Source organism: Mixophyes fleayi, chromosome 4 (assembly GCF_038048845.1).
Source record: "Mixophyes fleayi isolate aMixFle1 chromosome 4, aMixFle1.hap1, whole genome shotgun sequence".
Lineage (NCBI taxonomy): Eukaryota > Metazoa > Chordata > Amphibia > Anura > Limnodynastidae > Mixophyes > Mixophyes fleayi.
Window position 1 is genome coordinate 316,935,682 of NC_134405.1, and position 26,336 is coordinate 316,962,017.

General features: G+C 41.3%; 1 protein-coding gene across 3 annotated transcripts in view; it reads left to right on the top strand.

Moving 5' to 3' along the window:
- Window positions 1–2,934: 2,934 nt before the first annotated feature.
- SGCD (sarcoglycan delta) overlaps window positions 2,935–26,336 on the top strand; it is a 495,352-nt gene continuing 471,950 nt past the window's right edge. For 2 of the 3 annotated variants that reach the window (XM_075210130.1, XM_075210140.1), the window contains exon 1: window positions 2,935–3,001. The gene's annotated coding sequence lies outside the window, so the exon portion shown is untranslated. The remainder of the gene's footprint in view (window positions 3,002–26,336) is intronic. The other variant, XM_075210133.1, reaches the window with a different exon arrangement.

Sequence of the window (26,336 nt, forward strand, 5' to 3'; positions counted from 1 at the left end):
GGCACTGCACCAGAATTTCTAGGTTTTATATTTCTTTATATACCAACAGACCAATTCCTACAGTGTGATAACATTCTTCTCCTGTTTTCCCATGTGCATTATAAATGGTGCCCCCATCATGGAATATAAAGTGTTGCTTCTCAGATTTGCACCTACAGTACCTCTTGCTCTGATCTCTTTTAGGCTTTGTCTTTTTTCCTCCTCTTTCAGGCTCTGTGAGATTTCATGGCCCCCTTCACATATAAGTTTAATAACCAGATCAATAGTTGAGGTGACACAGGTGTTGCTTAGGATAACCTATTTCTTGTCCTAGGTAACATCTACACTCTCTGTTAAGTTATACCGGCAATGTCTGACGTGGCGCATGGGGAAACCGCTTGTGATTGGCTGTGTGTCAATTGACGCTCCTGATCCCTGTGGAACAGTTCTTGTTGGACCAAGTAGAAAAATATGAATGTATTTTTAAGTGATGAAGGAGGGGTTTCAGGAAGTATTTTATTTGATTAAAGTTTATTTTATAAAATATATGTTGGTGTATTATAAATGTATTTATACTATAATTATATAATTTTACGGGCTCCTTATCCTTCACATTATAATGGGGAAAGTGGAGTAGCAAATTTGCCACTCCAGGTTCCGCAAGTAGACGGATATTGGCGGCTTTGCGGAGGAAATTTAAAACGGCAATCGCTTTCAAGGCAAGTTTTGCCTTCAAAGCCAGTTGTACTATTAGCTGCTGTTGCCTTGAAAGCCATTGCCGCTTTAAATTTTCCCTGCAAAGTCGCCGATATCCGGCGGCTTGCAGAAACCGAAGCTTAATACATTTGCCCCAAAGGGGTCCTGATTTTTTTCTATTAACCTGGTAACCATTGCCCGGGATGACGGAAAGCTCCCAGAACTGGGCTATTATAGTGTCTGACCCATCCTGTCTAGCCTGGATTTGGTGTCAACTCCAGATGGGTAGGCTGCCCCCCACCCCAGTGATTGCACAAAGTGCACATCATGAAGAAATAGGAGCATATGTGGACAATGAATTGTGCTGCGCATCCTCCTATTCTGCAGTTAGTAAATTAATTTCACTGCCTGCTTAAAAATAATGTAACACGCATGGAAGAAAACTGCTAATAAAAAGCAATGTATTTACTTGCACGGGTGCATGTATTCATCAATAAACTAAAATGATCTGAATGTGGAAAACCCCATTGATTTATCCAATTGATGCCTACTACATTTTTCATTCCTCCATGACAACTGGTTCTGCCTTCGATGACGCTTGGGAATTAAAGAACAAAGGGCAGGTGATGAGCTGCATTCTTTGATGCTTCTAATCAATAAGATTTTTTTTACAGTGATCTGGAATAAACTGGGCTCCTGGGTTATAAAAGCCGTTATATCGCACAGTGCATTTGTATCATTAGCTGCTGTCGTGCAGAGCATATAAGTTACAATTCTTTTCGGCTCATCATATATTTATCTATTTTCAGCTGATCAAAAATGATTGTCAGGCAATAAATAAACAAGGGTTCCATCATTTGAAAGAGGGGACACTCTATTTCAAATAAGGGTTCCTCAGCTTTCTAAGAGCAGAGAAAGGGAGACAAAGGCTCTAAAAGAGCTTCCCCCATCCTTGGCATAACTCATTGGTTTTAATACACTGTGGGCCTTATGCATCATGCCCAAAACCGAACCACACGCAACTTAACGCAGCAACGTTTAATTCATCTTCGTATGCAAAGGACACTTTTTACAGCCTACGACTTCAGGGACGTAATGGAGCGAGGATGGGGCGTTCGCCTGTAGTAAATGTACAGTAAGGGTGTGCCAAACTCGACGCAAACTGCCACTTTAGAATCAAGCTCTGGGCATCTCAAAGTTACTTGTTTTTCTGCCGTATCTCTTGCTCCAGATACAGGGTTAGCCTAAGTCCTGATCAGTAGTGATGACAGTCACGTATGCATGCTATAACATGTGTTTGTAATCAGGAGCAACTGTAAAAATGTATGTTATGTTCAGTAGACATTAAGAACATCCCAATAAATATATTCCATGGGGTAAACAATATATTAAAAAACTTATTTTTTTAAACTGTTTTGTCATTAATGCCTATATTATTGACAAGGGACATTAATTGAATATTTTTTTTCCATTCTGTGCGACTGTACAGTCTACATAGACATTGGACGTATCCTGCAGCATCTTGGGTAGTAGAGCAGAGCAGACCTACACCTGAATTCATCAGCGCCCGTATCTTCCCATCCGTTCCTTGTTTGAGTACGGAAGTACGCAGAGCAGATTTACATGCACCCAGGAGGCGCACCTTGATGAATCGGGCCCTGTGTGTGTGCACGCTGTGATGTTTCTAATGGTTCCTTTCCTCAGGCGCGGGCTGGCAAATTTCAGCCCGGGGGGCGCATAGGAGGCCGCATCACATGATACGCGATGTGGCAGCGTCATTGATGAAGCGGCCGCATCACGTGTCATGTGATGCGGCTGCCTGTGTGCAGCTGGTAATATTCAGGTAATATTGCACCACGGGGGGAGGGGGGGGGCGTCCATCCCAAACAGCGGTTAGACTGAGCGGCCCGGGGGGGCGATGCCCCCCTGCCCCCCGGCCCAGCCTGCCTCTGCCTTTTCTCCAGCATCATCAAAAAACATGTCCCCATTTCTTTAGGAGGTCATGTGGTGGTTGAGTCCCACTCGTCCTTAGTAGTCAAGGGGTTAAGACTTGTCTTGCGAATTCTTTTGTTAAGATGCCTCATTTTGAGAAGATATTTAATTGTGTTCTATGTTTTCACATAAGAACCTAGTATAAATGTGAAGTAGTTGCTCTGATACACGGAGAGCCCATTATAAAGGGCAGCAGGTGCTTACATGACAGAGAAGTCAGAGAGGGAGGGAGGGCAGTGTTCTATATATGTCACCTACTATGAGCAAAGACGGAAATAGTCCTGCCAGGCTGGATGTACTAAGACAGGACCCTCACCAGCAGATCTTCCTAACGGTAGGGCATAGAGATCACCTTTATTTCACTTACAGATAAGTTTAATAAAACTCACCATTGTGAGCCAACGAAGACAGAAGAGTGTGTTTCAGACTCTGTATAGGAGGGCGTCTGTGTAACCCAACTCTGCAGCTTAGCTCATTACTCTCTAATAAGCAAACAATCATATTCCTGCAGCTCCATTCTGCACTGCCGAGGGGGCCGGGCTACAGGCCTACAGCAATATCACTGACTTTTGGGAGGTTAATCAGTGTTAAACTGTCACATAAATGGAGTTAATCACTTGTCTATTACAGCAGGAGGTGACGGGAATTGATCAGTTAGTCAATATTTCACTTTATTGTGTTCATTTTGGTTATATTATTATTTTACGTTGTAATATAGATAATGTACTGCTCATTGCCACTTAGCACAGCTTTACAGCTTTCAAAGTATGTACTCTGCCACTGGTGTTTGTGTGTGTGTGTGTGTGTGTGTGTGTGTGTGTGTGTGTGTGTGGTGTGTGTGTATATGTATATATATATATATATATATATATATATATATATATATTACCCTGAGGAAGGCTTCTAAGTGAACTGAAATGTTGTATCACTAATGTGTCTCTGTCAATGACTTGACGGTGTAAAGATTCCCTGAATGTTGCTTCATTCCATTTATATGTCTGCATAGCCAGGGGGCATTGTGCCTTATTGTATGTATGTTTGTATATATATATATATATATATATATATATATATATATATACACACACTTTAAGGGGAGAGTTTTTCCTTACATAATGTTACAATATCCAGGATGTAGAATATTCTCCTTAGCTGATATTATAAGAAGTAGTTTTTTACTCACTTTTGTGAACGGGTTATCGGCGAAAGGGTTAAAATGTTTTGTTATGTACTGCTGGGGAATTAGGTTAGGAAATTGGCTGGGCGTTAGAGAATATGCTAATGCTATGCTTAAAATGAGCAATAGGAGGGAACAACTCTCAAATGAGAATGACGATTTTTATTTTTTAATTCATATACCCAACTGATAAGATGAACTTTAAATGACTTATTAACTTTTTTGATTTCTCCTGGCAGAATAATAAGCATGTATTAAAGTTCTTTGTAACCCTTATACTAGAGTGCTGGAAATTTTAACCTACATGTATTAATTCAGTTTTAAAAGATAGAGGTCTGAGCTCTCACTCCGCCCCCTCCTTCCATATTCACTACCACAGAAATTGTCAGACATTCAAAGCTATGAATACTTCTAGCTCTTTGCAAAACAGTTAATTATTTTGGGTATGTTGCATACTTTGTTTAATCCCTTATATAAGCAAAAGTGGGCAGAACATGTTTCCTTGTCTACTGCTTGTAAGATGTGCAGTAATCTAAGAATCATTGGTTCCTGTGGTCATTGTGCCTAACCGGTTCACACTGTACCTGATGGAACCGTCCACCAATGGGAGATTGCCTAATGCGCATCCTGCCCTGCCTGATTCTAAAATGGATTTTTTTTAAAAACAGTGTGAATGAACCCTTAGTGCTGTTAGACATATACAATGATATAAAAATAAAAACAATACATACACTTGCACTTCCTTCTCTGCACACTAAGATGATCACATTCATCGACCCGTTCTTTACAAGACAATTTTTTCTCTTTTTTGTATAGATCTACATAACCTTCAGAAAGACTCGTTTGTCCAAACAGAAAATGGCAAAAATAGTGTAATATGTAACAACAATGTATAAAATACTTTCACTCTTCACCGTGAATATCAAATGCATCAATAGAGATACACCAGTGTTCTTCTCACTTCCAACCCCTTAGTCCAGGGTTTCCCAAACCCAGTCCTCAGGGCTCCCCAACAGTGCAGGTTTTCCGGATCACATGCAGGGCCATCTTAACAACATTATGGGCCCCCGGGCAAAGCAGTGCACCGGGGCCCCTAGATATAGATGTATAGAGATACAGATATATATATAGATATATAGAGAATGAGATAGAGATACATGTACTTGCTCAGTGACCCTTGTAGGTTTTTTTTGCAGGTTTTTTCTTTTGCAGGATTATTTATTCTCATTAAGAGCCGTGCCTATGGGGCCCCTTTGCCCGTGGGGCCCCTGGGCAGCTGCCCATCGTGCCCAATGGAAAAGATGGCCCTGATCACATGTGACATAATTAGGACCACCTGTGGACCTGTTACAATGTGTCAGTCAGTAATAAATACACCTGTGCTCCAGCAAGGAGATATGGAAAACCTGCACTGTTAGGGAGCCCTGAGGGCTGGGTTTGGGAAACCCTGCCTTAGGGTATATGCTTACAGATAGATGCTTCACAAATTAAGGCTTATATTCCTGCTCCTTCCTCTGAGCCATGAAAACTGATCTCTATAAACGGATGTTCGAGCATGTGATAAGAGAAATGACACCAGAGGAGGAACCTCGTGCATTAACTTTAATAAAACTTATTTTAATCTCATAAAATCAGTAAAACACACTAATCTCGAAAACATTCATCAATGACATCTCTTATGTATGAACTCATACCCAATGTCAGTGTAAATCACAGCATATGTAGGATCCAGGATAGATGATGATATCCGGCTGCAGGTCCGATCCTCCAATATGGTGTAACCTGCAAATCGTCGCTGGATAACCAAGTTCTGCCAGTTCTCTTAGACATATACCCTTCCTAATCCTATTCCCACGCATAGTAAATACAAGAAAGGTGCTGGATAAATCAGTCCATCCATGTCATTCTATATTGAAGCAGTATGGATGAATTGCAATGTGCTTAAACTACATCTGACATTACAATTCAATGTTGAATGGAATTCTGACTTAAATTAAAATAAAAAATGATCTTTAAAATATAAAAATCAAACTTAATATGTGTGCATATAATGAAACTTACTATATTTGTTCCACAACGTGTTGTCCAGTAAGTTGTTCCAATATAAGTTACAGAGCCTAAATATTCCTTTATTCATATAATGTTTTAAAGAATACTAGTGTAGGTGATTGCATGATTCCATGTTTAGAGCTTGCATTGTTATAGTTTACAGGGTTTTTTTGTGTTTGTATCAGATAGGGTACATATAGAAATGACACCAGCTGTTGCCTATAATTTTTCCAGGGAACGGTAAAAATAGCAATTGATAATGGTTTAGGTTCCATTTGTTGCTTATTTTGTGTCGTGTTATCCAAGTTGTCATTAGTAAAGGATTATCTAGTATTTCGATTGGGATTATTTGTTTCTGTAAATGAAGCAAATATGTTGGGCTCATGGTGGATAAGAATTGATGCAATAATGAGAAGTGTGGATACATGCCTTGTGAGTTGATCTAGTACTTTATATAGCAGCTTGGTTATATAGTTTGATATTAGGGACATTGATTACCACCTGTGTTTTGTTTTGGTGTTGTACATTAATACTTATTTACCGTAATTTTGTTTTCTTTCGTGCCATATTAATTGTCTGAAGAATTGTATTCTCATCTTTTTTATACAGTGTTATAGGCAGTTTCTGTAAAGGATTCTGGTCAAGTAATCATTATAATTAGATTGGTTCTGCCCAGCAATGAGATTTACAGATGTTACTATGTTTTCACACTTTTAATTTAATCTTTTTGCTATGCATTTTTCAATACAAAACAATCACTATTCTTTTTTTGGACAATATTCATGAGTACATAGTGTTTTTATTCATTAGTCACAGGTAATTATTTTGCTTACCAAATATAGACATCCCATTGATGTCTCAGTGGGCTACTTTTAGTTGGCGTATTGTTCTCTAAAACCAGAAGAAAACAGAAGAGAACAGAACAAAGTAAAACAATTTGTGCAAAATTTACCTCAACTGAACTGGTACAAGTTATGTATTTTGAATGTTTATTTCCAGTATCTTCATACAGTGCCGACCAATCAACCACATTTTCCCTATGCGTAGAGTATCCGTTGGTCGGCGGTAATAATAATCTGTGAATACGTGGGTGGGGCATAACGGCGGCTCAGTGGTTAGCACCTTTGGCTCACAGCACTGGGGTCATGAGTTCAATTCCCGACCATGGCCTTATCGGTGTGGAGTTTGTATGTTCTCCCCATGCTTGCGTAGGTTTCCTCCCACACACCACAAACATACGAGTAGGTTAATTGGCTGCTATCAAAATTGACCCTAGTCTCTGTGTGTGTGTGTGTATGTATGTTAGGGAATTTAGACTGTAAGCTCCATTGGGGCAACGACTGATGTGAGTGAGCTCTCTGTACAGCGCTGTAAAATTAGTGACATTATATAAATAAATAAATGATGATGATGATGATGTGTCAGAGAAGGAAGGGAAGAGAGGTCCATTCTCTCCTATATGGTTATCAACTCCTCTTTTCCAGCCTAATTCTCTTGATTAACACTTTTTCTAACCTCCTCCGTCTCTCCGGTCCTCTCCAGTTTGTTTATAAAGAAACCAGTCTGTGGACTCAGATCAGCTGTAGACTCTTCTAGCTGTCATTTTGTAGAATGTACTAAATAAATGATAAGGATTTGAATGGTTGCTATAGGCAACATCACCACTTTTTTAAACCCGCCGTTTAGTAAATATTCCCCCCAAATGTTGTGTTTATAAATATCAACAATTTATTCAAGAATTTAGTAATTTTCCTACATTCCCGAAAATGATTATAAAAATTAGCGTCTTCTCTCTTACATTTCAGGCATACATGCAGGGAGATGTAAGCTCTCTTCACTGTCTTAGCATGTACCTCTTGTACATGTACCTCTTGTACATGTACCTCTTGTAATTTCGCTGAGCATAACTGATGTTTCATCACTTTGTCAAAATGGTTCAATAAAACTTCTGAGTTTTCTAAATTAGGGATGTCTTTTTGCCATGTACACTGAATTTTTAATGAATTGTTCTCTTTCAATATTATAGAGCCGGTGGATGTTTTAGGAACCTCTATATAGATTATATGGAAATGTAATTATTTGCCACCATTAGTTTGGGATTATTTTCCCAGGGCAAAAGCAATGGATTTTCCAAAATTTATTGATAATCTGGATATTTTGTGAAATTGCTTAATTCTGTTTAATATTGATTGTAAGTTTTGCTCAGGGGTTTAAAAAATGTAATGATAGGTTGTCCATCCATTGTTATAAATCCAATTATTTTTGATGATGATGGGCAGCACGGTGGCTTAGTGATTAGCACTTCTGCCTTACAGCCTGGGGGTCATGAGTTCAATTCATGGCTTTATCTGTGAGGAATTTGTATGTTCCCCCCGTGTTTGTGTGGGTTTCCTCCGGGTGCTGTGGTTTCCTCCCACACTCCAAAAACATACTGGTAGGTTAATTGGCAGCTAACAAATTGACCCTAGTCTATGTGTTTGTTAGGGAATTTAGACTGTAAGCCCCAATAGGGCTGATGTGAGTGAGCAACTATGTTACTATGTAACTATGTATGTAACAAAACATAGAAAGAACAATAAATATATTAAATGTTAACACTTTCCTATAATTTACTCCTGATATTACTAATCGGTATTACTAATTACTAATCGGTATCTTCATAAAGTCAGTTCCTCACCAAATACTTATGTTGTAAGACAGGGGCATTATTTGTAGAGATGGTCACTGACCCCCGTGTTTTGGTTTTGGATTCGGTTTTGGATCTGGATTACCGTCGTGTTTTGGTTTTGGTTTTGGTTTTGCAAAACCGCCATTGCGTGTTTTGGTTTTGATTTTGTTTGGTTTTGTTTTGCAATTTGTTAAAAAAATACATTTATTGGTGCTAAAATAACATAATTTAGGTATTATTTTGTAGCTACGTTATTATTAACCTCAGAAACACTAATTTCCAGTCATTTTTTATTCAATTTTGAACACCTCCTATGTCACAATATGATTTTCATACACTTGAAAAGAAAAATTGCTGCAGTTCTTGCCAGTGATAACAAAAAGGCCATGGTCATGCCTGGGCATAAGACCAAAAATCCACCTCTTAAGTGTGGAATTATTTTTACACGAATCCTGGCAAGAGTTGTCTATCCATTTGTAGCATTTTTAAAGCCACACTCAGTAGAGGTAGGGACCTTAACCATCTGGGATCCTCATCCATGTTTCGTCATTTTTCAGCGAGTTATTGGAAAACTGTTGGGAAAATCAGAAACTTCGGTTAAAAAAAAAATAACAACAAGCATTCCAGCATAATCTACCTCCCTTCTCTCATCTACATCCCAGCACCTGCAATCTTCCCCCCCAATAATTGGCAGTTAAACAATCCTCTGCAAGAGGAAGCAAGAATGAAACCTGTCACCCAGTCGCAAAGCGGATCACAGACACCCTGGGTACTATGCTAGTGTTAGATCTGCATCCAATGTCCACTATTAATACAGTTGGTTTAAGACATTTAATTGAGGTGTTATGTCCCTGTTAGCAAATGTCATCACTATACCATTTTACTAGGAAAAGCTAATTCTCTCCTGTACCGGAAAGTTCCTAAAAATTTCATTATTGGGTGACAAAATGGTATTCTACCCACTGTACACTTAACCACAGATATGTGTACAAGCGTAACTGGGCAAACAAAAGATTATATGACTGTGAAAGCCCACTGGGTTGGTCATTCGCCTTCCCCAGCATGGACAGCAGCAGCATGTACCCAGGTACATCACATTTTTGAGAAGTAGGCTACTCTGTGTATCAGCAGCTTCACTAAGAGGCATACAGCTGACAAACTGTTCCAAAAACTAAGGGATGTCATTGAAAGATGGCTAATCCTGCTTGGAGTCTCCTGAGGATATATCATTTCTGATTACGACCCCAATATTGGTCAAGCATTACAGCAGGGTTGAATTCCATCACATTTCCTGTTTTGCACACTCTATCAACTTGGTGTTACAGAACTTTTGAAAAATGACATGCAGGAGATGCTGTTTGTGTCCATAAACATTTAGGGTCAATTTCTGGTTTCTGCAACAACATGTAGGAGAATGCAGCCACTGCAAGAAGACTAGCATTTGAGGGGAATATACTTTAGTCCAGCAAAGTAGTTACCTGTGAAGAAAGTGCAGACACGGTTAGCTTGAGTCAAGTGATTGCCTTAATAATAGATTTTGAAAAGGTGCTACAGAAAATTATAGTGTGCAATAAAACAAAGTAAATGTGCTAACTATATTTTAATTGTAGATTAAATACTTAATTTTCTTTGCAAGGATCCCAGACTTATCAACATCTTGTTGGGACGTCTTCTCCTTCAGTTTCTCTGGCAACTGCTTGTTGTAAAAGAAATTGCTTTCCCAAGACACCCAGTGGTGATGCAGATGAGTCCGCTAAACATTTTGATATTTGCTGTGCTGTAAAAGAATTGCCCAAAAATCGTGACAGCTCTGCCCTAAAATCAACTAGTCATTCCCTTTGGAAGGCCATTATCAGCAATTACATCATAATACACAGACTTCTATGATATTGGGATGAATAAGTATTGTTTGAGGAAGATTATCACTAAACCCTGCCACCTCTCCAGTTTCGTAGTGAGCTATGGTACAATAAAATGTAACTGCAGATTTAGACCAAGACTGTCAGCCCTATTATTTCTATTTCAGCAATTACAATTAGCAATGGAGCAATGGAGCTCTTCTCTTTGGGTGTTACCTATATAACGCAGCACAATTTGCCTGCAAATTCTACAGACAAGCCTGCTTGTCTTCCTCTCCATCAATGACTCTTAGCAATTGAGCACTCGTCTTTGGGTGTATATTACACCCAAACATTATTAGTGAAAATTATGAAAAATACAGTTTAATCCCTGATAGGCCCTCCACCATCCTTTGCATGGTAATAGTAGGATTGGTTGGAATTATGGTCAAGGTCACACATTTTTTTGACAAATCCTTTAAACCAGCCCAGATGTCAAACTGTTGTGGTCTGCCACCTGCGTCATCCCTGCTTGTGTTTGGAAAGTGCATATTGGTGCCAGAACCTCACATGCCAGAACTGCTCCCACTGGTGCCACACTGCTGCAGGACTTACACAATCAACCGCATCCTCATCGTCGGATACCCAAATCTCCCCCACATCCTCTTCTAAATACAAAGTGTCATCCTCACTTGGCGTATCACCGGCTACACTCGGGCTGTTCAGGCACACATCAGCAGAACTGCTGAAAGGGCCCTTCTTTATGGGTACACTAAAAGAATGCTCACGATTAGACATACCACTGTTGGATGGATTCTCCACAGGGATTGGTGTCATTTCTGATTCAGAGCAAACATTATCCTCTAATGCCTTACTGTTATCTTGCAGCTCGGCTTTGACGCGTAACAGTAGTTGTGCACCAATTGTAGGCTGGGTAACTTTTTGGGATCTGCCACTAATAGCCAAAGGTGCAGGCCTCATTCTCTCTTTGCCACTGCGTGTGTAGAATGGCATGCTTGCAATTTTTTTTTATCGTCACTTAACTTTTGCTCAGTTACACTTCTTTTTCGCTTCAATACAGTAAATTTTTTTGGGGTTTTTGTTTTTTGCACTAATTTGAAAACACTCTGTTGTTTGACATCGCCTTGGCAGATGACGTACTGGGAACACTAACATCAGGGCTGGTGACAGAACCTGGTTGCTCATTCTGATCATATGTGGACTGCTTTGAATCCATTCTGAGCGCAAAGCACTGGGGAGTGCTAAAAATTATTTGGTAGATGCTGCTGACAGATATGACTTTTGACAGCCAGAAATATTTATGCACAATTAGGGAGGACACCCCAAAAGCACTGGGGAGTGCTAAAAATTATTTGGTAGATACTGCTGACAGATATGACTTTTGACAGCCAGAAATATTTATTCACAATTAGGGAGGACACCCCAAAAGCACTGGGGAGTGCTAAAAATTATTTGGTAGATACTGCTGACAGATATGACTTTTGACAGCCAGAAATATTTATGCACACATTTGGGGGACACCCCAAAAGCACTGAGGAGTGCTAAAAATTAATTGGTAGATACTGCTGACAGATATGACTTTTGACAGCCAGAAATATTGATGCACAATTATGGGGGACACCCCAAAAGCACTGGGGAGTGCCAAATATTAACAAAAAATAATAAACCTCTATCCTCCTCTCTTCTCTAGCGATTTTTGTTAGAGCAATTGCAAGAAGAATATTGGATTCTCTGTCCCTGCTCTAATCAGCCTGTGACTACACCCTGCTCTCTCCCTCTGTCAAATGGCGATGGATTGCTGTGGAGGCGTGTATTTATAATGTTGAAGTATCACGAGAACAGAGCCCTGAGATCCGACGACGTCACGATGACGTTCGGCCAGGATTTGGATTCGGAACGGGCGGGAGAGTACCAAGCTGCTCAGCTCGGTACTCGGATACCCAAAGTTCGGGTGGGTTCGGTTCTCGGGGAACCGGACCCGCCTATCTCTAATTATTTGTGGGTTGGCGACTTGTTACATTTGATTCTATCTAGATTGTAGTAGGCTCCAGCTGATTGAACATGATAGATTTGTCTTCTAATATGACCGGATCTTTTCAGACTTGACCTAATATTGTGTTCATACTAGCCTTACAGTATGCCTTTAGTGCAGGGGTCAGGGAACTTTTTTACCTTTTACCCCCAAATATATTTAGATACGCCGACGTTACCCCCTTGATTTGAAAGGAAGGAAATCATATATTATTAATTATTGGAATTCAAAATGTTATTGAATCTATTCAAAATTTCTTTGAAAGCTTCAACTTCAAAACTTCAGGTTTTGGAGAAATGATGTTGCTTCATTTTTGATACAAGAGCATCAATATTGGGGCATTTTGATGTCATAGCAATTTGGATACAGTCTTCAGCGTCCAATCGATTTCTCTGCTTTGTTTTTATGTTCGTTAGAGTGGAAAACCCTTGTTCGCAAAGGTAGGTTGTTGCAAAAGGCAGCAACTTTTTGACCACCTCCTCATGTGCAATTTTGATGCCTTTGCAGCTGTTGACATCCAAAAATATGACAGATCTGCTTTGTTTTCAAATGCAATACGTGCTTCATTATTGCATCGAAGCTCAAGAAGTGCCTCTGCCAACCCCTGAGGCTCTTCTGGTACAACAGCAATTTCACATTTAAAGGGACTACACTCCAACTGACAGCATGTGAATCGGCAGCATTACCCCCAGGAATTTCATTTTTACCCCAATTGGGGTAATTTACCCCTGTTCCCTGACCACTGCTTTAGTGTATTTACGATATCTTTGTGTTAGGGCACTCGAACACCAAGATGAGCTTTTAGAACTGATTAGAGTAGAGGACTTTACCATTAGCAGCTGCCTTTCCCATAGAGCTTTATATGTTCACAGGTACTCAGATGCCCCCAGGTCTTAAGCTCAGTGTAGTAAAAGCTCATCAATGGTGGCCATGGCGCAAATGGAACCGGAGGTGCCAGTCCAGACTGGAGCGGGTGGTCAGTAGCAGGCCAGGGTCAGAGGTCTGTAGAGAAACAGCAAAGTACAGAATACAAGCCGAAAGGTCAGGGTCACAGGCATACAGCGTAGTCCAGAATACAAGCCAAAAGGTCAGTGTCCCAGGCAAACAGGCTAAGTTCAAAGTACAGGTAATGGTCACAACGGAAGATCAGGCAGACAGGAATCAAACAGCAGGTCAACACAGCACAGGACTGGAAACGCTATAACCACCAGGGAAGTCCAGTCCTCCATGCCTTAAATACCTAGAGCAGCCAATGGAAACCAAGTAATCCAGCCTAACTTAATCAGCCACAGGAGGCTGATAATAAATTATTCAGTAACACGCACGGGCCTGGCTAATCTCCCCACCGGAACAGTGCGTCGTCCGGCCGTTGCCTTGGCGATGGACGGACCTCAAACCGGAAGTGACGTCCCTGTCGTCAAGGAGACGGCCGGGACGCCGGGCCCAGAGGAGGAGAAAGTAACACTTTGTAGTATTAATATTTTGTTATCATCAGTCTGGGGAGATTGCTCCAGTAATTTATTTCTGGCCCAAGTCTACGTGTTCTTTCAATTTGTAGTATTTCCCTGTTATGTATATAATACATAATACGTTATGCTTATTGATCAATATTTAGGAGATCTATTAGATCAGGGCCATATATATACACTCTGAAATTTCTGCAAAACTTAGGTTGTCTCACCTGTGGCGATTTTTCAGAACATCTGATTTCTTTGTCATTGTGTGCATAGACTTTTTTTGTAATGGTATGGTGTATTGCAGGGCAATTATGGAGTCCTTTGCATCGCTGGTTCTTTGTTCCAGCTTGGTAATATATTTGCTATTAGAATAACCATGTTGATGTATGTTTAATTGGAGTCTTTTTTACCCAATTAATGGTATTATTGTGAGAGACTCCAGTGTCGGACTGGGGCATGAAGGGCCCATCGGGGGACTGCAACACTAGGGGCCCACCAGAGGGGGTGTGGCCAGCCATCATAGAGGCGAGACCAGACACTAGAGGGAGAGTGGTCAGCCCACGAAGGACAGCTAGCACCATAGTGTAGTATATAAAGAATGCAGTGTGTATATAAAGAGTACACAGTCTTGACCTGCCCCTTAGATTGGGCAGAACAGTCACCAAAAATAGGAATTGTCCCACTAGAATCAGAACATTTGATAGACTGTCCTACCTGTTCTTGTCGCTTTCACCACCTGTGGCTGCTGATCACTTTTGTTGTCTGGATGCTGGAATGTTGGGGGCCCTATTTAGAAAAAAAATGGGTACATTTACAAAATTCCAACCAGCCCTGGCATCAAATCAATAGGACCCATGATTAATTCTTAGGCCTTCCTCCAGCCCAAACATTAAAGTAATAGTATTCCCATGCAATAAATAAAGCTATTTCCCTCCCTCCAAACAGCCCCAGCAATAAATTAATAGCATTTACGTATAATAAATATACCTACTTCCCGCAACTGTCACTGCCATTAAATAATTCATATTCACATTTAATAAATAGAGCTCATGCTCCTCAAACTCAGCCCCACATTCAATTAATAGCCCCCAAAGCACCCCATCTTAAATTAAAAGTCCCCACTATAACATTAAATTTCCCCACACACACACATTACATTGCCACAAGTCCACTGTGCCATCTCACACACATTACTGTGCCCCTTCATCACCATGCTGTGCCCCCTTATGATCACACTGCGCCCTCCATGCTGCTTTTGCTCCCCCCTTCTCCTGGCCCCCCTTTATCATACTGTGCCATGCTGCTTTTGCCCCTCTTCACCTTGGGCCATGCTGCTTTTGCCCCCTTCACACTATGCCATGCTGCTTTGGCCCCTCTTCACACTCGGCCATGGTGATTCGGCCCCTCCTTCACACTCTGCCATGCTGCTTTTGCCCCCCTTCACACTCTGCCATGCTGTCTTTGTTCTCCCTTGCTTTCGTTCCTTCACTTACTTTATCTATTGGCTTCTTTCTTTTCTTCTCTTCTTCTGTCTTCTTGCCTCCTCTCTGCGCTGCTTCTCACTGAACGTTGGGCGCCCAACATTTAGTGCGAACGGTGCAGAGAGGAGGGGCGTCGGAGCCGCGATCACGTGAGTATTTATTTATAATTTATTTTATTTTTTTTAAAGTACCCGCTCCCCCCACCAACATAGAAGGGACCGATCAGGGTTGGGGACCTACCGGGGGGATACCCTGGCTCCCCGGCAGGCCAGTCCGACCCTGGACATCTCACTGGTGCTAATGGGGTTGTACCCTCTTCTTGTTGAGATGGGGCTCAGAGAGTCCCAAAATAACTTGTATCAGGCTTTTTGTTTTGATTTACCTATTTAATTTACTGGAAATTCCCTCTAGAAATTGTTTTCCATATCATATATATTACTTCAGCTAGTGACTTTGCTAGTTATCACTGCAGCTGTGAATTATAGTTTGATATAATTAGTGCTTGATTAGGGGTTCAGACGGTGGTAGGCTAACAAGCTTGTAGCGCTCACTCACCTTCCATGCCAGGCTAATACGCGGTATGTAAAATCAGGGCCCTCTTAAGAACATCTTGGGCCCCCGGGCACAGCAGTGCACCGGGGCCCCTATATATACAAAAAAAAAAATGATTATATATATGGGCCCTGCAGCCCAGGTGGGCCCGTCAGAGGCAGCAAAAAAAAAAAAAAAAGACAATACTTACCTTGCGGTCAGCTGGCGATCCGGCTCCCTCCATGGTCTCCTCCTCTGTCGCGCTCCGCAATGGATGTTTTTTTGCTGCCTCCGACGGGCCCCCCTGGGCTGCAGTGCCCCCGGGCACCTGCCCATTGTGCCCAATGGGAAAGACGGCCCTGTGTAAAATGAACTCGCCCTTAATTTAAATTGTGGTTTCCTTCATCCCCCTAACCCCTGCCCCCTACCAATATTTATGTTCCCCTGTTTTTCTAAACTGAGCTAGACTTCGACTTTAAAAGAGTAACGGCAATCTTTGATGCTCATTTAGTTTCCATAAAAATGAAAGCTGTATATAAGAACGGAGGCACGAATGAGCGCTACTGAGGGTGAAGATGTGGAGGGTGGAGGGACCTGTCGCCATCCTTGTCTCTACTACTAGCTTATCCTCAAGTGTTCCGTCCCAAGATGATTCATTGTCAGCCTTTACCATGGGAACATGTCAAGATCTAAACTTTACTTCATTTTTCTCTCATTGTTTCTTTTTAAGAGAACAACTATTATTATTTTTTTTTACTTTTTGTTGTTGTTTGTTTTTATTTAAATTTTTTGATGCTATACATCTTATTGAAACTTCACAATAATATACTAATATGTTATATTTTAAATTAATTTCAGTTTATATTGCTTCCCGCCACAATTTTGCACCCCAAAAAATTTCGCACCCACCCCCAAAAGCTTTGCACTCTAGGCGCTATTTGAGAAATAAGTATATTATGTGATCCCTGGTATGGTTTATATTGTTTAGGAGGAGGTGGATATCTAAGGGTTAGTATGGATGCTTGCATGCAGTAAATATGCGGTATGTTCCTTTATACATTGGGTTGCAATTTATGAGGTACATTATAGCATAAATATAGATTAATAGCCTGCAATATCTTAATCAGCAAATTACAAATTACAAGTTTTTTCAAACCAATTTATGCAGTTTAGGGCTGCGTTATAATTGCTTCTCTTGTTCTATCTCTTATTTCATTCTATAGAGAGGTCCACGACCTCAGTACCTCATATTCTCTGGGGGACCAATGCTACAAATATCTACAGTGGTGTGGACATCTATGTTACATTTACGCTATCATCATCATCAGCTATTTATAAAGCGCTACTAATTCCGCAGCGCTGTACAGAGAACTCACTCACATCAGTCCCTGTCCCATTGGAGATAACAATCTAGATTCCCTAACACACACAAACACACACACACACACACACACACACACACACACACACACACACACACACACACACAGACTAGGGTCAATTTAATAGCAGCCAATTAACCTACTAGTTTGTTTTTGGAATGTGGGAGGAAACCGGAGCACCCGGGGAAAATCCACGCAAACACGGGGAGAACATACAAACTCCACACAGATAAGGCCATGGTCGGAAATCAAACTCATGACACCAGTGTTGTGAGGCAGAAGTGCTAACCACTAAGCCACCATGATGCCACAATTAGTTCAAGTGAGTGGTGTAAGTTCTGGCTTCCTACCTTGTTTGTAATATATAGTTACAGACTCTTTGCTGTCTGGAATGTATTAGGGCACACTGTGGTTTATATATATATATATATATATATATATATATATGTATATATATATATATATATATATATATATATATATATATATATATACAAGTTAACCCGTGCATGATACTCATGCATTCTAGTCAAATCAAGCTACTTAAGGTGTTAAAAAGGTTCTTGTCATGCATTTGGGCCATAGCCCAGGCCTCAACCACCAACCACTCCCCACTGTCACCCCCGGCAACCACCAACCACTCCCCACTGTCACCCCCGGCAACCACCAACCACTCCCCACTGTCACCCCCGGCAACCACCAACCACTCCCAACTGTCACTTCTCCTTCAAGAAATATATAAATCTTTATAAACACTTTTAACAATTAACAAATTAAATTAACAAATTAAAAACATCTTAGTATACCAAATTTAAGCCCTTTCTGAATTTTTTTTTCCACACACACTAAGAATTTAGTAGGTCAGTGTATAACTCCGCCCAGCAGGTGGCGCTGCAGCTTGGTTTTATATTTTCCACACACACACAGACAGACTAACACACGCCACTAGACATTTATATTATAGATATATATATATATATATATATATATATATATATATATGTATATAGAGATACACATACATATATATAGATGTATAGAGATATATATATATATATATATATATATATATATATATATGTATATATATATATATATATATATATATATATATATATATGTATATACACATGTACACATACTATATTTTGCAAATGCTAAGATTTGTTCTACAAAATAATTTTTCTTATGATGATTATCATAATGAATATTCTTTTTAACCCTCCCCATCTCCCTAAAGTCAGTGACTGTCAATGGAGATGAAGGTGATGAGTCAAAACATAATATATCTGTCACATTGCTGGTTGCGCCCAGGAGAGGACCCCTTGACTGGGGTAACCACAACCGACCAAGCCTTTTAGTCCTGAGATGGGGACGATGGGTTGGCGATGGTAGATGTCACGGTCGTCTGAATGTCTTGATCCGATTCGGGACCCTTGGGACTAGCTGGAGCATGAGTGAAACAGAACTTAGCAGCCTGGATGATCTTTTTGCTCATTGTAGAATATAGCAGAGGAATGAGCAGTCTAGAAATGTTGACAGGAACACTGCACTTGTAATGCAGTCAGGAACAGTGCACTTTGTAATTCTGACAGGAACACTGCACTTGTAATGCAGTCAGGAACACTGCACTTGTAATGCAGTCAGGAACACTGCACTTGTAATGCAGTCAGGAACACTGCACTTGCAATGCAGACAGGAACACTGAAGCCAAGAACTATCCTCTGGAGAGAAGTGTGTTGTTCTGGCAATGAACAGATGACAGCAGCAGGTTTAAATAGGATGTCCCAAACAACTATTGGCTGATCAGATCATGTGATCACAGCTTCTGAATCTGGTTGGTTTGGAATGATCACCTGACTGCATCCAAGATGGCCGCGCCCATGCAGCAGGACAAACAGTATGTGTTTGTTTACAAATGAAGGTGTGGAGAACGGGAATGCTGCAGATGACCAGAAGGGACCCAGGTAGCCGTGATATGACAGCGGCGGATGAGGTAAGTGCGGCTAAGATCCCGATTTGTGACAGTACCCCCTCCCTTACGAGTGGCCACTGGACACTTAGATTGGGGCTTAGTTGGAAACTTGCGGTGAAATTTTTTGATGAGAGATGGAGCGTGAACATCAGAAGCTTTGATCCAGGCCCTCTCTTCTGGACCATAGCCTTTCCAGTCGACTAGATATTGTAAGGTTTTATGTCGAAACCGAGAGTCCAAGATCTCTTTAATTTCATATTCGTCACCATGTTCAGTCTGCACTTCAGGAGAAACCAGTTTGGGTGTATAAAACCGATTTAGCACCAGTGGTTTCAAGAGAGAGATATGGAAGGTGTTGGGTACCCTGAGGTAAGATGGTAGATGTAATTTGTAGGACACTGGATTGATGACTCGGGAGATGTTAAACGGTCCAATAAAGCGAGGAGCGAATTTCATAGATGGAACTCTGAGGCGTAGATTGCGAGTAGACAGCCAGACTCTGTCTCCGGGTTTCAAGCTTGGAATGGCTCGTCGCTTTTTGTCGGCCTGAATTTTGTAGCGTTGGGACGCTTTAAGTAGAGATTCCCGTACCTGGCGCCAGTGGCCTGAAAAATTCTTTAGGAAAACTTCAGAGGCAGGTACTGAGGCTGTAGGAAGTGGAGTAAACAAGGGTACCCTGGGGTGTAGGCCATAGACCGTATGAAATGGAGTGGAAGCAGAGGATTCGTGATAATGATTATTATGAGCAAATTCTGCCCAAGTAGGCAGATCTACCCAGTCGTCTTGAGAAGAGGATATGTACAAACGGAGAAATGTTTCTAGGTCTTGATTAACTCTTTCCGTTTGCCCGTTGGATTGGGGATGATAGGCCGAAGAGAAGTTTAGTTTGATATGTAGTGCTTGGCATAAGGATCTCCAGAATTTCGCCACAAACTGAACTCCTCTATCTGAGACGATTTCTTCAGGACACCCATGCAAACGGAAGATCTCCTTTATAAATTGCTGAGCCAGGATAGGTGCTGATGGGAGTCCACGGAGAGGAACAAAATGCGCCATTTTAGAGAATCGGTCAATGATGACCCAGATGGTATTGAAATTATTAGAATTGGGCAAATCGGAAACAAAGTCCATAGAAATATGGGTCCAGGGTTTGGTGGGAATAGGCAGAGGCAAAAGTTGACCAGCTGAAGATTGTCTTGAACTTTTATGTTGGGCACAGCTGCCACATGCGGACACAAATTGCTGAACATCCTGATGAAGCGTAGGCCACCAGTAGCTTCTCAATATGAAAGATTGAGTTTTGCGGATGCCAGCATGACCGGCAAATCTGGAACAATGTGCCCATTGGAGCAATTTTTTACGCAGATTCTCAGGAACAAAAGTTTTCCCCTGGGGAGGTGTATTGTCGGGTCTACTGACTGCGATGCTGAGTGGGCTGATAATAGGCCGTGGATCCACAATGATGGAATCTTCTTCTTTTACCATAGAACATGACAGAGCATCGGCCTTGCGATTTTTGGAACCGGGACGGAAGGTGACATGGATATCAAATCGAGAAAAGAATAGTGCCCATCGGGCCTGACGTGGATTCATGCACTGTGCAGTTTTAAGGTAGAGCAGATTCTTGTGATCCGTGTATATTGTGACAGGATAACGAGCTCCCTCAAGTAAATGTCTCCACTCTTCAAGCGCCAATTTGATGGCAAGCAGCTCTTTGTCCCCTATGGCATAATTTCGTTCAGCTGGTAAAAATTTTCGGGAGAAGAACCCGCAGGGATGCCATTGCTCTTCAGCTGGTTTTTGGGAGAGAACTGCCCCTACTCCGACAGATGAGGCATCAACTTCCAAGTAGAATGGACAGGTTAAATCTGGTTGCCTCAGTATGGGAGCAGAAATAAATGCTTGTTTCAGAAGTTGAAAAGCAGATTGGGCTTCTTCAGACCACTTGGCAGGATTAGCTCCTTTTTTGGTGAGGGCGGTGAGTGGTGCTACTACAGTAGAGTAGCCACGAATAAATTTTCGATAGTAGTTAGCAAATCCCAGAAATCGCTGTACTGCCTTTAGTGTAGATGGTTGAGGCCAGTTAAGAATAGCTTGCACCTTCTCTGGGTCCATACGGAGACCGGTGCCCGAGATGATATACCCCAAGAATGGAATGGATTCAACTTCGAAGGTGCATTTTTCAAGCTTGCAATACAGTTTATTCCTTCTGAGACGGCTGAGGACCTCTTTAACATGTCTGCGATGGGACTGGATATCAGAGGAGAAAACGAGGATATCGTCCAAATATACCACAATAGTATGGTACAGTAAGTCCCGAAAGATTTCGTTTATGAAATTCTGAAAAACCGCTGGGGCATTGCTCAGACCGAATGGCATGACAAGATATTCGTAGTGCCCATCCCTGGTGTTAAAGGCGGTTTTCCATTCATCGCCACGCCTGATACGGATCAAATTGTAGGCCCCGCGGAGATCCAACTTCGTAAATATTTGCGCACCTTTGACTCTGTCAAATAACTCTGTGATGAGGGGCAGAGGATACCGGTTCTTGATGGTAATGTCATTGAGACCTCGGTAATCGATGCAGGGACGTAATCCACCATCTTTTTTTTTTACAAAAAAGAACCCGGCTCCTGCCGGTGAAGAGGATGGGCGAATAAAGCCCCTTTCCAAGTTCTCTTTTACATATTCAGACATAGATTTTGTCTCAGGGATAGAAAGAGGGTAGACTCTGCCACGCGGTGGGGTTTTACCCGGAACAAGATCAATGGGACAGTCCCAATCCCGATGAGGTGGTAGAGTTTCAGCGGCCTGCTTACTGAAAACGTCTGTGAACTCTTGGTAGGCAGAAGGAACTGGCAAAACTTCCTTATCAGAGGTGGAGCAATGTGGAAGAACACGTTGTAAACAGGACCCGAAACAAGTTGGAGCCCACGCCAGGATTTGTGGAGTCGACCAGTCAATATGGGGGTTATGCGTTTGAAGCCATGGAAACCCGAGAACCACAGGGCTAGTGGCTTCTGGGATGACCAAAAGGGTAAGAGACTCGGAATGCAGAACTCCTATTTGGAGCGTCACTGGAGAAGTCTGGTGCGTAATGGTACCCCCTGGAATACGGCTACCGTCAACCGCAGAGAGAAAGATGGTCACTGGAATTTTCTCTAGTGGAATGGCTAGTTCAGCAGCTAATCTGGCAGACATGAAATTCCCAGCTGCTCCAGAATCCAGCAGGGCTGAAATGTATTGGGAGCCTTGAGCGTGTTTCAGAGTGACTGGGATAATACAGTCCTTGCCTTGTGGGGAGCGAAGAGCCACTCCTAGGCTCACTTCCTCATCGTCAGCTAGGAGGTTGTGTTTACCCGGCTTACGAGGACAATGATGTAACAGATGTCCGGAACTGGCACAGTATAAGCAAAGTTTCTCTCTAACTCGCCGTTCTCGCTCGGTGGGTAAAAGACGTGCTTTGCCTAATTGCATGGGTCCTTCAGGGAAAGGAGACGGTACACGGACCTGTTGAATAGGGTGGAACTTGGGGTGTTTCAGCTTCCTCTTTTCTAGAGCTCTTTCTCTGAACCGAAGATCAACCCGATTGCAGGTGGTAATCAATTGGTCTAGCGTTGTAGGTAAGTCCCGAGACGCTAATACATCCTTAATGTGGTCAGACAGGCCCTGCCAGAAAACCGCAACAAGAGCATCGTTATTCCAAGATAGTTCAGAGGAAAGTGTTTGAAATTGAACGGCATATTGGCCCACAGACTGCTGCCCTTGCCGAAGGCGCAGAATATCTAAAGCGGCTGACGTTGTTCTTCCAGGCTCGTCGAATATTCTGCGGAAGGTAGACAGGAAGCTATCAATATCAAATAAAATTGGGTCAGATTTTTCCCAGAGCGGTGATGCCCATGCCAGAGCTTGCCCTGATAGTAGCGAAACAATATAAGCAGTTTTGGTACGTGCAGTGGGGAAATTTCCGGGTTGTAATTCAAAGTGTATACTACACTGGTTGAGAAACCCGCGGCAATTCTTCGGATCGCCATTGTATTTAGCTGGCGTGGAAAGATGGAGTCTGGATGAAGTAAGTAGTGAAGCAGGTATTACTGGCTCAGGCGGAGTATGGGATGGTTGACTGCGGAATAACTGCAAGGTATCCATACGTGTAGAAACATCCTGCAGCAATCTCAAAATTTGCCCCTGGTTAGTTTCTTGTCTCTCAATGCGTTTAGCTAATATTTGGACAGAGTCCTCCCTCGGGGTATGTTCCCCTAGCGGATCCATTAGGCCAGAACAAACTGTCACGGTCGTCTGAATGTCTTGATCCGATTCGGGACCCTTGGGACTAGCTGGAGCATGAGTGAAACAGAACTTAGCAGCCTGGACGATCTTTTTGCTCATTGTAGAATATAGCAGAGGAATGAGCAGTCTAGAAATGTTGACAGGAACACTGCACTTGTAATGCAGTCAGGAACAGTGCACTTTGTAATTCTGACAGGAACACTGCACTTGTAATGCAGTCAGGAACACTGCACTTGTAATGCAGTCAGGAACACTGCACTTGCAATGCAGACAGGAACACTGAAGCCAAGAACTATCCTCTGGAGAGAAGTGTGTTGTTCTGGCAATGAACAGATCACAGCAGCAGGTTTAAATAGGATGTCCCAAACAACTATTGGCTGATCAGATCATGTGATCACAGCTTCTGAATCTGGTTGGTTTGGAATGATCACCTGACTGCATCCAAGATGGCCGCGCCCATGCAGCAGGACAAACAGTATGTGTTTGTTTACAAATGAAGGTGTGGAGAACGGGAATGCTGCAGATGACCAGAAGGGACCCAGGTAGCCGTGATATGACAGCGGCGGATGAGGTAAGTGCGGCTAAGATCCCGATTTGTGACAGTAGAGTCTTGAGGAATGATGGAGAAGTTGATGGTTGGAGAACATAGAATCATGAGGGTCGATAAACAGGCAAGCAAAACAAGACTCTTGAAACACAAGCAGAGAAACGAAAATTCAAATTTTATTTTGTAGCTTGGTCACACTGAGGACCTTATAAAGGTTCCATTCAGGTGAAGTCTCTTAGTCCTAACTGACTTGATCCTTAATAAAGTGATGATTGCAGTAAGGTAAAAAGTGCAGTTGTCAATGGTACACTGCCACCTGTCTTCTGTAGCTGGTATTACGGTGGATACTCACATGTTGCTGTCAGTGTTGACAGTGTACTACCACCTGTTGTCTGTAGCTGGTATGGCGACAGATCCTCACAACATCCTATAACTTTGAAGAAATGAATAAAAAGGTAATTACAAAAGTTACTTGTCTCAAAGACATGCTCATCTAGACAATACTGTATATGATGTTTTGAAAACACCATTGTGGTATTATAAAAGAAAACATGTGGAATGCACAATAGAACGATCAACATAATACTGTTATAATATATGAGCTGAGTGAGTATCTGCATAATAAGCAGTTAAAAATGTCCTTATCTTTGACAATCTCTGACATTATTTGTAATTGAAAATAAGATATTTCACTAAGGTTGCCACGTCATTGCCAAGACATTTCTCATCCATGCCAAAGAGTGACAAAGAAAATATACTTTACATTTGTTCTTTGAACAATACGTTCAGCTTCTCTCCCTCCCTCTTTTCCTTCAAATTTACTCTTTTAGATATTACGGTACACAACTCCTGTCTTACTTTAGAAACTCCACTTTACAGCAATTTGTCACAGATAGAAGCAAGTTTTGTGACAGGTTGACAGCTTTACTTTACCTCATTAAAAAAATAAGATATATAATTAAGCGAACAAGTACCAAAATATATTTTAACACAAGGGTAATTATACTTTATTTTCTTTGTCATTAAATGGCTATACATTTATTACAGGGAATAGTGCTCCCCCTACTGTAATATATAAGCATAACAAAAGTTATGTTGAGGTTCTGTGACCTGTATGAAATTTATAAATTACTCAGCCTATGACATCCCCCCCCACACTTTATATGGCTCTGGAACTTCTTGGTGACTTATTATATCCTCATATTTCACAGCAGCTGTTGCATTACCCTATATATATTGTGTAATTTAATTAATTCAAAGTGTTTTTTTTTGTGTGTAACTGGTTCCATATTGTGGCGGCTTAGTGGGATGTAAGATAGTAATTAGCGATCACTGTTACATGCTATAAATTTCTTATGATGTTGCTTAGACATGCTCTGGGTATAAAATGGCATTTCACCACAATCAGAGCAGACAGAAAACTGTAAATGAACAATGGAGATGAACCAGAGCCAATCTTAATTATATGAAGCATTACTAGGATGTCTAATAACCTTCTCCAAATATTTCTCTGAATATAATTGTCTGTTTGGTATGCAGAGGGAGAAACGGTAAAATGGAGTTTCATCACCCTACATCTGAAAAGCCATTATAAGAATACGCCAAAATTAGTTGCGGGAGGCTTAAAGGAAAATGAGAGTTAAAGTGTAAATTGCTGTCTATGTAGAAATAATATTCACAAATACTAGTAAATACTAGTAAAGTGTGGCACTATGTGAGAAAAAAATACAATAAAATACGGATGTAAAATAATCATATATCTAACTCTGAGAGGCTTCGGCTGTCTGTAATGTGTTATGGAGGTAATGCTTACTAACTAGCTGACTGATTGACTAACTGACTAACAGAGATCCAGGGGTAAATGTATCAAGCTGAGAGTTTTCTGGCGGGTTTGAAAAACCAATTAGATTCTAGCTGTCATTTATTTAGTACATTCTACAAAATGACAGCTAGAATCTGATTGGTTGCTATAGGCAACATCTCCACTTTTCAAACCCGCCGGAAAACTCTCAGCTTGATATATTTACCCCCCAGTGTAAAGTCACTGAACAATGTGATTTACTTTTATGCTTCTTATCAGAAAATTTACATTTTGAGGTTTACTGGTCTTTTAAGGGCCCCTACCTATTTCACATTTTGCTTAGCTGGACATTTTTTTCATAGTTTCCTTATTATTTTGATTATATTTTAAGAAGTTTGCAAGTTATTATTATTATTATTA